A 14,821-nucleotide genomic window follows, 5' to 3' on the forward strand; every position below is an offset into this window, starting at 1 on the left:
GATTGTGGGTTTGCATGGTCTTCCTCTTAAGGCGATAACTAAGATAGTAAGTTAATCAGGAATTAATTGAAGCAACCAGCTAGTTAAAGTTAGGACCGATTAAAGTATCCACTAGACTGGCTCCCCCACTCTTTTGCTGGTTTTCTTGCAAGATTGACAAATTACAGAAAGGAAGACACATTTGGTTAAGACACAGATTTTTCAAAACAGAACACTTGTCCTATTTCTTGGGGGAAGGGATGAGAAAAGGAAGGAAGAGGGCAAAAGGGTTCGTCCTCCTTCGCCCACTCCACATTGCTTCGCTGGCCAGGCAAATCAAGTTGGGGAAATAATTCCCCATAGTTTATTTCTGTCATTTTAAAAAGAGATTTAGAGGGAAGAAATGTTTAGCAGTTGCAAAAGGTCAGAATAGGCTGCAGAATGGAAAGTGATTAAAGACCCGCCCCCCCCTTTTCTTTTCTCAGCCTTCAAGCCATCTGGTTGTTAGCCAGGTGTAAAATGAAGGAACTGAAGGGAATATTTTGCTTTCTAGGGATTTTTATAAAACATTTTTATAGATTATCATCGCCACCATCAACAGCGCAATTAAGTCATCTTTTGTATTAACATTTCTTACTTTAAAACATAAAATCACAGTACACCTATAATGATAGTAAAATACTTCCATGAAGAAGGAAAGATAACATTTAGTGCTCCTAGTCAGGGATTTTTTAAAATAGAATATTTCAGCTTGTTTCAATTTAAAGTTGAAGAAAGGTTCATATAGCAACCTGACATTTCAAGAAAATGTTCCTTTAAGGAGTTTTAAAAAAAATTATTATTACAATTGAAAGTACCTTTGGCCAATTAAATTACCAATCTCATCCTTTATCTTCATCCATTTTTTACATAAATTCTGTGCATTTCACTTTTTTATTCCCAAAAGAAGCCAGGCATCCAACAATCTTCCCAATGGAGAGGTTGGGGAAACATGCAAAGTTGAAGTTCCCATTTTTTTCCCTATCTGACGTGCATGTCCCCATCAGTTTATATGCGTACACCCAAGGAGACCTCCTGAGTGACGTATGCAACTTTTTGCATTTTTATAGATCATCGCCATCAACAGCGCAATTAAGTGATCTTTTATATTAACATTTCTTACTTTAAAACATAAAATCACAGTACACATATAATGATAGTAAAATAGTCTCACTTACAAGATGCAACTGGTACCCTCAAATAATGTTGCTCTCTAATTTTCTCCAATACTAACATTAATGCATTTCTTATGTAATGTCTTTGTAAGTAACCATGTATCTTATTTTTCCCATACCAAAAGAAAGCATGCGAATCCAGTTGCAAGTCATGTCTTTCTAAAGTCATGGATTCCAGAATCCATTCTTTCATCCATGTTAATACTGCAGCCTGGTAATACAACTCCCAATTTGGTAATCCAAAACCACTTCTATTTCTTGAATCCTGCAACATTTTTAAGCTAATTCTTGCTTTTTTTCCTTACCAAATATATTTTAATATTTTATTTATTTATTTATTTTTATTAAATTTGTATACCGCCCTTCTCCTACTGGGCTCAGGGCGGTGCACAGCCAAAAATAAAAAACATTCCAATACAAAATTTAATTTTTTTTAAAAGAATTACACAACTTTGGCCCAAAATTTAAAATATCCCAACTAAAACCCATAGACAATTAAAAATCTAAAATCTCAAAAGGGTGTGTGTGTGTGTGTTACACCAGCCCTGCTTGGTGGAAAAGAAAAGTTTTTAGGGCATGGCAAAAAGCCCGTGGTATCATGCGTATTGTTTTATTGTTTTATTAAGTTCCTCAAAGTATTTTTTTTTCAATTTTATTGGAATTGTTTGAAATAAGTACAATAATCTTGGCAATATATTCATTTTAATTGTAGCTATTCTTCCTAATAATTCCTATAATTATTTATAAACTATAATTGTTCTCCTCCTTTCTGTGTGATAGACCTCGTCCTCGCTGCTCTCGGATTCCTCGTCCTGTTGCTTGCTCTTATGAATGGAGGCGGTTGGTTTTGTTGCTGCTGGAGCTGTAGTAAATTTCTGAAGGGACTTGGCCACTCTGTTTGATGACTTGGTTGCCCTTGCTTTGTCCAACACAGCCTGTCAGATTGGTCTTGGCCAAGAGCCTCCGCTGCAATCGGAGGTCTTTGACGCCCCAAATTATTTGGTCAATTAAAATATCGTCCAAGTCCCTGAACTCACAGTGGGCAGCGGCTTTTCTTAGTGCAGCGACAAATTGATTGATAGATTCACCATCCTCCTGCATCCGGTTCCTAAATTCATAACGCCTCACTGTTTTGGATGGTGTAGGAGCGTAGTGGGTTTTTAGTGCATTTTGCAGCACTTGCCATGGTATGGATTGTACCGGAGTTGGTTCAGACAAGGATGCAAAAGTGTTGAATATACAATTTATTTATTTATTTTATTTTATTTTATTTAAATTTGTATACCACCCTTCTCCTGGTGGACTCAGGGCGGTGCACAGCCAAGTAAAAAACATCCAATACAAAATTTAAAAATTTAAAAGAATTATACCCTTTGGCTGAAAATTAAGAACCTTACGACTAAAACCCATTAAACAATTAAAAAAATCTAATATCTCAAAAACGGGGGGTGGTGGTGGTGGTTTCACGCCAGCCCTGCTTGATGGAAGAAAAAAGCTTTTAGGGCACGGCAAAAGGCCCGGAGATCTGATATCCTCCGTATCTCCGGGGGCAAATCGTTCCAGAGGGCAGGTGCTACCACAGAGAAGGCCCTCCCCCTGGGGGTCACCAGCCGACACTGCCTGGCTGACGGCACCCTGAGGAGTCCCTCTCTGTGGGAGCGTACTGGCTGGTGGGAGGCTATTGGTGGCAGAAGCCGGTCCCGCAAATACCCAGGTCCGATGCCATGGAGCGCTTTAAAGGTGGTAACCAGTACCTTGAAGCGCACCCGGAAGTCCACCGGGAGCCAATGCAGCTCGCGCAGGAGAGGTGTCACATGGGAGTGCCCTCTCGCTCCCATAATCCCCCGCGCAGCCGCATTCTGCACCAGTTGGAGCCTCCGGGTGCACCTCAAGGGGAGCCCCATGTAGAGAACATTGCAGTAGTCCAGGCGGGAAATGACGAGTGCCTGAGTGACTGTGCGTAAGGAGTCCCAATCCAGAAAGGGACACAACTGGCGAATCAGGCGAACCTGATGAAAAGCCCCCCTGGCCACGGCCATCATATGCTCTTCTAAAGACAGCCGTGCATCCAGGAGGACACCCAAGTTGCGAGCCCTCTCCGTGGGGGCCAATAACTCACCCCCAATAGCCAGCAATGGCACCAGCTGGCTATATCGGGATGCCGGAAGCCACAGCCACTCGGTCTTGGAGGGGTTGAGTCGAAGCCTGTTACTCCCCATCCAGATCCGCACGGCCTCCAAGCACCGGGACATCACTTCAAGGGCATCGTTGGGATGGCCTGGGGTGGAGATGTACAGCTGAGTATCATCAGCGTACTGATGGAATTCCACCCTGAAGCCACAGATGATCTCGCCCAGCGGCTTCACATAAATGTTGAACAGAAGGGGTGAGAGGACTGATCCCTGCGGCACCCCACACATAAGGCACCTCGGGGTCGACCTCTGCCCCCCTGCCAACACTGACTGCGTCCGGTCAGAGAGATAGGAGGAGAACCACCGTAGAACGATGCCCCCCACTCCCAGCCCCTCCAACCGGTGCAGCATGATACCATGGTCAATGGTATCAAAAGCCGCTGAGAGATCTAATAGGACCAGGATAGAGGAGCAACCCCTATCTCGAGCCCTCCAGAGATCATCCACCAACGTGACTGATGCCGTTTCCATGCTGTGCCCAGGCCTGAAGCCAGACTGGCATGGATCCAGATAGACAGCTTCATCCAGGTACCCAGGCAGCTGCTGTGCCACCACACTCTCAACAACCTTCGCCACAAAGGGAAGGTTGGAGACCGGACGATAGTTAGCCAAAACAGCCGGATCCAGAGCAGGCTTCTTGAGGAGGGGCCTCACCACCGCCTCTTTCAAGGCTGATGGAAAGACACCCTCACCCAAGGAAGCATTGATAATACCCTGGAGCCAGCCTCGCGTAACCTCCCAGGAGGCCAGTACCAGCCAGGAGGGACACGGGTCCAATAAACATGTGGTCACATTCAGCCACCCCAGTATCCTGTCCACGTCCTCGGGAGCAACAGGATCAAACTCCTCCCAAATGACAGTCTCAAGACCGGCCTCCATCATCCCGTCTGTACCTACCCAGTCGGAGACCACGCCTTCCCGAATCTGAGTGATTTTATCGTGCAGATACTGAACAAAATCCTCAGCACGACCCTGCAAGGGATCCTCCCGCGCTCCCGAATGGAGGAGGGAGCGGGTCACCCTAAACAGGGCGGCTGGGCGATTATCTGCCGATGCAATAAGAGCGGAAAAATAATTAAATTTTGCCGCTTTTATCGCCACTAGGTAGGTCTTAATATGAGCTCTTACCCGTGTTCGGTCAGATTCAGACCGACTAGACCTCCAACTGCTCTCTAGGCGTCTTTTCCGGCGCTTCATCTCCCTCAGCTCCTTAGAGAACCAAGGAGCCAAGTAGACTCGGCAACGGGTCAGAGGCCGCAAAGGCACGACTCGGTTCAAAGCGCCAGTGGCCGCCCTATCCCAGGCGGCCACCAGTTCCTCGGCCGAGTCATGAGTCAGAGCCTCAGGAAATGGCCCAAGCTCCATCTGGAACCTATCAGGATCCATCAGGCGCCTGGGGCGGAACCATCTAGTTTGTTCCACCTCCCTGCGGCGGGGTGTAGTGGTTAGAAAGTCAAGCCTAAGAAGGGAATGATTCGACCATGACAAGGGCTCAATTGCTACTGCCCCCTATCTCGAGATCATTCATCCACTGCCCAGAGACAAAAATCAAGTCCAGAGTGTGCCCTCCTGTGTGAGTGGGTCCATGAATTAGCTGGGTCAGGTCCATGGCCATCATGGAAGCCATGAACTCCCGAGCCACCTCAGACGTTTCGCCGACAGATGGCAGGTTGAAGTCCCCCATGACCATAAGCCTGGGGGTCTCCACCGCCACCTCGGCAATCATGTTGAGTAGCTCGGGCAGGGCAGCCGACACGTGGCAGGGAGCCAGGTATGTAATCATCAAGCCCTTCTGCCTCCCTTGTCCTCACTTCACCAGGAGAGACTCACATCCAGCTATCTGAGGTGCAGTGGCCTCTCTTGGGACGAGACCCTCCTTCACAAGAACCACCACCCCCCCTCCCCTCCCCTGGGCCCTTGGTTGATGGAATGCGCAGAAACCTGGTGGGCACATCTCAACGAGGGGGACCCCCCCTCCTGGCCCAGCCAGGTCTCCGTAATACCTACCAGGTCCGCACCCCCCTCCTCAGTTGGATCACAAATGAGGGGGGCTTTATTTACCATGGACCTGGCATTGCACAACATCAACCATAGGCCCAGGGCCTGAGGGTCTGAACAACCCAGGGAGTGAGAAGAGCATTGGGGGCCGGAGCACGCAATCGCTCGCAAGTAGTGAGTGCGTCCTACCCTAACACGATGTGGCCCCCTGCTCCCGCCATATCTGCCCCTCCCACCCACAATGCCGATGGAAACACCCTCCCCCTATAGGAACTGAGCCCCCCAACCCCCTCCGACACCTGTGGGTTGCCCCCCAAACCCACCCCGGACGTACAAATTACATTCTCCCTCCCACCCCTTAAAAAACGAATTAAAAACGAATACAAAGCACTTTTAAAATCCCCAACGCCTTCGTGCCATCTCTCGGGATCCCAGGACCCGTCTTTGAGGTACTTTTTGGCAAGGCCAGTAGGCCACTTCCAGGAATGGGGGGCATTCCTCAAAGCCCATAAGTCCAAACTTGCATATAGTCGCGGAGCCATAACAACCATGGAAGAGGGTGCGACAAATGGCAAACAGAAGATGTTGATAGTGGACTGGGAACTGGTTAAGATTCTCCCAAACATCAGGAACCTCCTCACCCAGGCATCCCCTCACAACACCTGGGTGAGGCATAGCTGGTAAGTACCGTCATCCTCACAGCACGACGGCATCCTGAACTTCAACTGGGAGTTCTGTCCAGCGGTTTTCTCAACCCCTGCAGAGCTCCCACCTCTGCATGGCCAGTTCGATGACATAGAACCACCACTGCCCTCTCACAGCAGTGGGAGTCCCCGCCCAGGACAAGCCAGTTCCATGGTGGAGGTAAAACCAGCGTCCTCACAGCCATCCAAGTCTGAGTTCCAGCTCGCTGGTCCTGGGCGGAATCCCCAGATGGACTAAATGGGCCCAAGGTCTAATGCCCCCTCTCGGGGGGGGGGGCAGAGAAGTCTTGTGGGGTTACTGCCCTCCAAAGACCCCTCTTGCCCAGGGAGTGCCCAGGAAACACAATGGGCACCTGCAGTGGCTCAGGAACAGCACTCTTTTCCGGTTGCCGACAACCTGAGAAGGTTGTTTGCTTCCATGAAGCACTCAAACCTCATCATATAAGTGCCCCATTTCTCCTTTGCTGGGTTGAACGGTGCAGGCGGGTGGAACGCAGACATGCTTGCCACAATTCCATGTGTTTGAATTTGGCATGCAAGATGGCCGCCGTTCGTTCTTTGCCACCGGGCTGGGTTGTCTCATTGTCAGCTCTTTTTGGTCTCAGTGATTCTTCAGGATCCCATCCTCGTCGCCAATGTTAGATAGGTGGATTGAAGAGACTGGAGACAAGCTTTAGACAACAGCTCTTTATTCAGCAACTATTTACAATCCAGCAGCCAGTCCCTCTAACAGCCAGCCCTTTTATAGGAAACTGTCAGGGAGCCCAGCCAATCACATTTAAGCATTCTTCCCGCCTAAACAGCGGACTACAGGGAAAACCATCCTGTCAATATCTAACACCAGAGATTAGGGAATGCATTGAAGGCTGACAGCCAGTCAGTAGTAGATGACTGGATTGTTCTAGCCCACTTGGTAGAATTCTCTGTTTTAAGGCATTGCCTGATATTGCCTTAGAATCAACTTTGGCCCAAATTTATTTTATTTTATTTTATTTTATTTTATTTTTATTTTATAATTGGATTTATATAATGCCCTACTCCCAAAGGATTCAGGGTGGTGAACAGCCAAAATATAAAATACACATAATACAAACTTTAAAAACAATATAAAAACACATTAAATAATTTGGCCCAAACAAATTAAAACACCCCTATTATTTTAAAACAAATTTAAAATTAACAGTTAAAAGGAGGTTAGGCCAGGCCAGCCTGTTGAAATAAGAAGGTCTTGAGGGCACAGCCGAAAGTGCACAAATCTGGGATCCTCCGTATCTCCAGGGGGAGCTTGTTCCAAATGGCAGGTGCCCCCACAGTTGACACTGTTTGACCGACGGAACCCTGAGGAGCCCGTCTATGAGAGCGTACTGGCCGGTGAGAGGCTACTGGTGGCAGAAGGCGGTCTCATAAGTACCCCGGTCCTAAGCCAGGGAGCGCTCTAAAGGTGGTAACCTTTAGGTGGGGTGGTCCGGGGTGGAGATGTACAGCTGAGTATCATCAGCGTACTGATGGTACTTCACCCTGAAACCATGGATGATCTCACACAGTGGCTTCACATAAATGTTCAACAGAAGGGGTGAGAGGACCGACCCCTGTGGCACCCCACATACAAGGTGCCTCGGGGTTGACCTCTGCCGCCCTGCCAACACAGACTGCAATCGGTTGGAGAGAAAGGAGGAGAACCACCGCAACACGGTGCCCCCCACCCCTAACTCCTCCAGCCGGTGCAGCATGATACCATGGTCGATGGTATCAAAAGCCACTGAGAGATCTAATAGGACCAGGTGTTCTGTCCCCGTCCCACACGCACACACACCAACAGACGTCCAAGAGTTAAAAACCAAACCAGCCGACAAAATCCTTTTCCTTATGATAATGGAACTTGGCAGCAACCTAGTGGCTGCCTGCCAAGAGTTTATTACTCACGAAGGGAAGAGATAACTTCTCTCCACTTCTGATACATCAAAGTAAAATGTTCAATAATTATAGAGTAATTTAAGTCCAAATATAATCCAGCAAAGTCTATAGCAAAAGTCCGGCAATGCAGAATGGCGTGGAAGCTTTCAGCTTTGTTCGTCACAAGACTTGACTGGACACCACGCTCCCTTTTATACCCTGTGGGGTGTGGTCCAGTGACTCAGCCTAATCTCGGGCACGCCTTTTCTTCTGTTGCACGCGCTTATCTCTGCGACGCTGTCGAGAATCCAGCCAAGACTCATTATTCTCATCACTGTCCACCTGTGGCTGCGTGGACGTGCTTGGCCCTGGCCCTATCTCTTGCCCTTCGGCGGACACCGAAGGCATTCCCAAAGAGGAGGGTCCTGGAGAGGGAGGCCTTGCCAACTCCTCTCCTTCACTCTTGGAGTCCTCTCCTGCCGGCTCAGGTAACGGAGCCACAACACTATCCCCCACCGCAGGGCCCTTCCCCCTCGGCTGACGGTCGGGATGCGGTCGGGATGGGAACTGGTCATGGAAGGCCCATACCAGGTCAGGGGCATGGACGGAGGAAGCGTCCTCCCAAGTGAAATCCGCGGGCCCATACCCCTTCCAGGCAATCAGGTACTGGAAACGCCCCTTCAGCCAACGGGAGTCCCAGATGCTGTCCACCTCGTATGTCGTGGAGTCGTCCTCGTCGACTGAGGCTGGGGGGGCAGGCGTCGTCGGCCGTCGGAGATGGCATGATGGGTCCTCAGGGACCAGGAGGGACCGATGGAAAACAGGGTGGAGCTGCATGGAGCATGGTAGAGTTAACCGGTAGACCACCGGGTTGATGACCGCCTTGACCGGGAAGGGACCAATAAAACGGTGGTCGAGTTTCTTCACCAGCCGGTCCGTGGGGAGGTGTTTCGTGGACAGCCATACCCGGTCTCCCACTTCCAGCGGTGGCGTCGCCCGTCGAGAGCGGTCGGCGACCCGCTTGTAGTCCTCCTTCGCCCGGATTAGCTGCCGCTGCACCAGCTGCTGCACTGCTTGCAGTTCTGTGAGGAAGTCCTGGGTCTCAGGAACAGGGGAATCCGAGATCAACAACGGGAAAAGCCGTGGATGGTATCCTGCGTTGGCATGGAATGGGGTCATCTGGGTGGAGGTGTGTTGGGAGTTGTTAAAGGCGAGCTCCACCAGGGGAAGGTACTCGGCCCAGTTGTCCTGCTGCTGGTTGACGAAACAGCGGAGGTACTGTTCTAGGATGCCGATGACCTTCTCCATTCCCCCGTCAGTCTCCAGATGGTGCGACGACGACAGGCACACCTGCACCTCCAACACGGCCATCAGGCTTTTCCAGAAGCGGGCTGTGAATTGGGCCCTGCAGTCCAAAACGATCCTGTCCGGCAGGCCGTGGAGACGGAAGATGTGTTGCAGGAACAGTCAGGCTGTGGTGCAGGCTAATGGTAGTCCATGGTATGGGATAAAATGTGCCATCTTCGTGAGCGTATCCACCACCACGAGGACAGTCGTGAACGTAACGAACGGTGCCAGGTCCGTCAGGAAGTCCACGGAGATGGCTCCCCACGGTCTCTCTGGTGACGGCAGTGGCTGGAGGAGTCCAGGAGGTGAGCCAGACACGGCTTTGGCCTGTCGGCACGTCACACAGGACGTCACGTACGCGTGCATGTCGTGCCATACCCGAGGCCACCAAAAAGTCTGTGTCACTAGTTTGAGGGTTTTAAAGAAACTGAAGTGTCCTGCCGCGAGGTTGTCATGGCACTGGTTCATGACGAGGGCTCGGAGCAGACTTGTGGGCACGTACAACCGGACCCGGTGCTTCAGCAAGCCCTCCTCCAAAGTCCATGGGGACGCGGGGCCAACTTCCGCTTTCTGCTGCTGCAACCAGTCATCCCGGCACTGCGCTTCCAGCACCTGAGCCTGCAAGTCTGTCGGTTCCTGGACCGCGCCAAGGATTCCGCTGGCAACACCATCTGTGGGGAAAGGGAGTCCTTAGGGCAAAAGTACTCCTGCTTGCGGGATAGAGCATCTGCTCTCTGGTTGTGGCTGCTTGGGATGTAGGTGACGTGGAAGTTGAACCGGGCGAAAAACAACGACCACTGGATCTGCCGCTGGTTCAACTTCCTGGCGGTCATGAGGTGCTCCAGGTTCCAATGGTTCGCCCGCACCTCCACCTGGTGTCGGGCCCCCTCGAGGTGATGTCGCCAAGCCTCAAACGTGGCCTTGATAGCCAGCAACTCCTTTTCCCAGATGGTATAGTTGCGCTCGGAAGGATTGAGTTTCCGTGAGTAATAAGCACAGGGAAAAAGAGTGCCGCCATCCACCGGAGCCTGTAGCAGCACTGCCCCAATCGCCACATTGGACGCATCCATCTCTACCACGAATGGATGATGTGGATTGGGGTGCCTCAGGACAGGTTCAGTGACAAAAGCTTGCTTGAGGACCTTGAATGCCTGCTGCTGCGGGGGACCCCACTGGAATGGGACCTTCTTCCGAAGGAGGTGGGTCAGCGGCAAGGTCAGGGTGGCGAAGCCCTGGATGAAGGTCCGGTAGTAGTTGGCGAACCCCAGCAGATGCTGGACGTCCTTCACCCGACGAGGGGGTTCCCAATTGCACAAGGCCTCCACCTTGCGCGGGTCCATAGGATGCCTTCGGGGGAGATGATGTTCCCAAGGAACTCTATGGAAGTCTGGAAGAAGAGGCATTTCTCCAACTTCGCATAGAGTTGGTGCTCCCGCAGGCACTGCAGGCCATGGCGGACATGCTGGAGGTGGCTTTCCTGGGACCGGGAATAAATCAAGATATCGTCCAGGTAGATCACCACAAACCGGTCCAACATGTCCTGGAACACGTCATTCATCAGGTGCTGGAAAACTGCGGGGGCATTGGTCAACCCGAACGGCATGACGGTGTACTCAAAATGGCCATATCGGGTGCCAAATGCCATCTTCCACTCGTCCCACTCTCGCATGCGCAACAGGTTGTAGGCCCCTCAGAGACCGAGCTTGGTGAAGATACAGGCCTCCCGCAACCTCTCCAACAGCTCCGGGATGAGCGGCAGGGGGTAGCGATTCCGCACCGTGATAGCATTCAATCGGTGGTAATCACAGGACAGGCGTAAGTCCCCCATCATCTTCTTCACAAAGAGGACCGGGGCAGAGAGAGGGGAGGATGAAGGCCGGATGAACCCTCGGGCCAGGTTCTTGTCCAAGAAGTCCCGTAGGGCGACCAACTCGGGCTTCGACATGGAATACAGGCATCCCGTGGGCAGTGGCGTGTTGGGCAGCAGATCCACCGGGCAGTCGTAGGGTCGGTGCGGGGGTAATCGGTCTGCCTCCTTTTCGCTGAACACATCGGCGAAGGGTGTCAGTTCAGGAGGCAAGGAGATGGCAGGGGTGAAGACGTCCTGGCCGGCACAGGTGTGGCGGAGGTGGTCAACGCATTGCAGACTCGGAAAGAGATGGCATTTCTCGACCATGCCACCTGAGGATCGTGGGCCTGAAGCCAGGCCATCCCCAGGACCAATGGAAAATGAAGGTCTGCTGTAATGTAGAACTGGATCGCCTCCTCGTGTGTCCCAATGGTGAGGCACAAAGGCTGGGTAGCGAATTTAATGGGCCCCGCCACGAGTTTCCACCCATCGATAGTCTCGACCCTCAATGGAGGGTCCACCAGAACCAAGGGGACCTTAAAATGGGCCACAAAGGCCTGGTCCATGAAATTTGTCATGGCCCCCGAGTCCACCAGCGCATGCGCCAGAAGCCCCTCCGACCAGTTGGCCAACAAAACCCGGGTGTCCAGAATCAGGTGCCGAGGGGGCTCACAATCCACAGCCGCCGACTCCGGTGGGGCACGGCTACGTGCCTGGCCCAGGGTTTCCCCTAGGCCAGGCCTGCCTCGTTTCCTGGCTGGTCACACCGAGATTCCGGAACAGGCTTGAGCGCCCCACTTCACTTCCTGGGACACGAGGCGGCAAAATGTCCAGCCTCTCCGCAATAGAGGCACAATCCCCCTTGGCATCTCCGCACCCGCTCCTGGGCCATCAGGTGAGGTCTGGCCGCTCTAAGTTCCATGGGCTCCTCAGCCGTCGCCACAAAACGCGGGGTGGGCCGCGGCACTGTCGGTATGGGACGTGGGGGTGCAGAAGCTGTCGGTGGTTCCTGAAGGGGCCGACGAGGCCGTCGCCATTGGAGGTGGGCGTCAATATGCAGGCATTGGGTCACCAGAGCGTCGAGGGTCTGAGGCACCTCCACCCAAACCAGTTCGTCCTGCAGCTCGTCTGAGAGGCCATCCTGGAAGGCATCCATCAGCGCAGCCTCATTCCAAGCAGAGTCCTGGCCTAAAAGCCGGAATTCAGCGATATAGTCCTGCAGGGGGCATTTCCCTTGATGGAGGTCCTTAATGCGCCTAGCTGCCGTCTGAATCCAAAGAGGGTCCTCATACATAACGTGCAGATGTTGCAAAAAGCCCTGATAGTCCGAGAGCAATGGGCTATTTTGAAGCAACAGGGGCGTGGACCATCGGGTGGTAGAGCCAGAAAGGAAGTTAATCACGAATGCCACCCGAGCCCAGTCATCCGGAAAATCCTCCGGTCTCATGGTCATGAATAATTGGCATTATCCCATGAAGGCTGGGAACATCTCCGGCTGCCCAGAAAAACCTATCTGGCACATTCACTGGGCATTTCCAACGGGGAGGAGGAGGGAGAGAGAGAGCTGCAGGAGCATTCCCCAAAGCAAGTTAAATAATAAATAATAAATAAATAAATAATTTTATTTCTATACCGCCCTTCTCCCGAAGGACTCAGGGCGGTGTACAGCCAATTTAAAAACACAACACACAACAATAATTAAAAATTAAAATAATTACATAGATTTGGCCGATTTAAAACCCCAAACATTTAAAATACCCCAATTAAAATTATTAAGTTGATAGCGGTAAACTGAGCTACTTGTTGCTGCAGGAGCTGATTAGCATCTTGCAGCTGCTGTAGCTGCTGCTGCAGCTGTTGCTCCATCTTGGTTAAAAGATGGGTTAAATTTCAGGTGACGGACAAGATGTTCTGTCCCCGTCTCACACACGCACACAAACAGTCAGCCAGGAGTTAAATAAAACTTGCAGACAATAAATTCCTTCGATAACAGGATTGGCAGCAACCCAGTAGCTGCTTGCCAAGAACTTTACTCACAGAGGGAGGTGTTCCTCCTCTGTCAGATAAACCAGAACAAATACACAAAGCCACAGAATTGTCAAGTCCAGTCTGTATTAAATCCAAGGCAGGCAGGTAACGTAATTTCAGAAATACAATACGACTCGCTAGTTGTTTAGTTTTGTCCGTCACAGAGCCTGAATGGCCACCACACCCCCTTTTATCCCTGTGGTGTGTGGTCCAGTGACTCAGCACACCTCCTTTTCTGCTGCATGCGCTTGTCTCTCCGACGCTGGTGTGGATCCAGCCAAGGATCCATCACTGTCCAACTGAGACTGCTTTGTGATACCTGGCTCCTGGCCAATCTCTTCTCCTTTGGGAGACACCTGAGGCATTGCCAGAGAAGAGGGTCCTGGAGAGGGAGGCCTGGCCAACTCCTCTCCTTCACTTTTGGAGCCTTCTCCCTCTGATAAGACGGGCTCGGGGGTCAGAGTCACAACAAAAACAAAGACCATTGGATCTGCCACTGGTTCAACTTCCTAGCTGTTGTTAGGTGTTCTAAATTCTGATGGTCTGTCCGGACCTCCACCTGGTATCAGGCCCCTTCAAGATGATGCCACCAAGCCTCAAACGCGGCCTTGATAGCCAGCAACTCTTTTTCCCAGATGATATAGTTGCGTTCGAAAGGATTGAATTTCTGGGAATAATAAGCGCAGGGAAAAAGAGTGCCACCATCCACCGGGGCCTGTAACAGCACTGCCCCAATAGCCACATTGGACGTGTCCGTCTCCACCACAAAAGGATGATGCGGATCAGGGTGCCTCAAGACGGGTTCCATGTTGAAGGGTTTCTTGAGGGCCTCAAATGCCTGTTACTGCAGGGGACCCCACCGGAACAGGACCTTCTTCTGAAGGAGCTAGGTTAGCGGCACTGTCAGCGTGGCGATGCCCAGGATGAAGGTCCGGTAATAGTTGGTGAACCCCAGAAGGTGCTGGATGTCCTTCACCCAACGAGGGGGTTCCCAACTACACAAGGCCTCCACCTTGCGCAGGTCCATATCGATGCCTTCGGGAGAGATGATGTGCCCAAGGAACTCTATGGAACTCTGGAATAAAAGACATTTCTCCAGCTTCACATAAAGTTGATGCTTCCGAAGGCATTGCAAAATAAGACGGACGTGCTGAAGATGGCTTTCCCTGGACCGGGAGTAAATCAGAATGTTGTCCATGTAAACCACCACGAACCGGTCTAACATGTTCCGAAACATATCGTTCATGAGGTGTTGGAAGACTGTGGGGGCATTGGTCAACCCGAACGGCATTACAGTGTATTCAAAATGACCATATCAGGTGCCAAACGCCGTCTTCCATTTGTCCCCCTCTCATATCCACACCAGGTTGTAGGCCCCTCGGAGATCGAGCTTGGTGAAGATAGAGGCCTCCCACAACCTCTCCATCAGCTTTGGGATGAGCGGCAGGGGGTAGCGATTCCGCACCGTTATGGTGTTTAACTGGCGGTAATTGCAGCACAAGCGTAAGTCCCCCATCTTCTTGACCAAGAGGACTGAGGCCGAGAGAGGGGACGACGAAGGCCGGATGAACCCTCGGGCCAGGTTCTTGTCCAAGAAGTCCCATAGGGCGGCCAATT

The 14,821-nt window shown here is 51.4% G+C and overlaps 1 pseudogene; it reads right to left on the reverse strand.

Annotated features, from left to right (window-relative positions):
- Positions 1–9,778: 9,778 nt before the first annotated feature.
- On the reverse strand, positions 9,779–10,960 carry LOC148115587 (uncharacterized; annotated as a pseudogene).
- Positions 10,961–14,821: the final 3,861 nt, after the last annotated feature.

Source organism: Pantherophis guttatus, chromosome 2 (genome assembly GCF_059756535.1).
Source record: "Pantherophis guttatus breed Tessera chromosome 2, ASM5975653v1, whole genome shotgun sequence".
NCBI classification, from domain to species: domain Eukaryota; kingdom Metazoa; phylum Chordata; class Lepidosauria; order Squamata; family Colubridae; genus Pantherophis; species Pantherophis guttatus.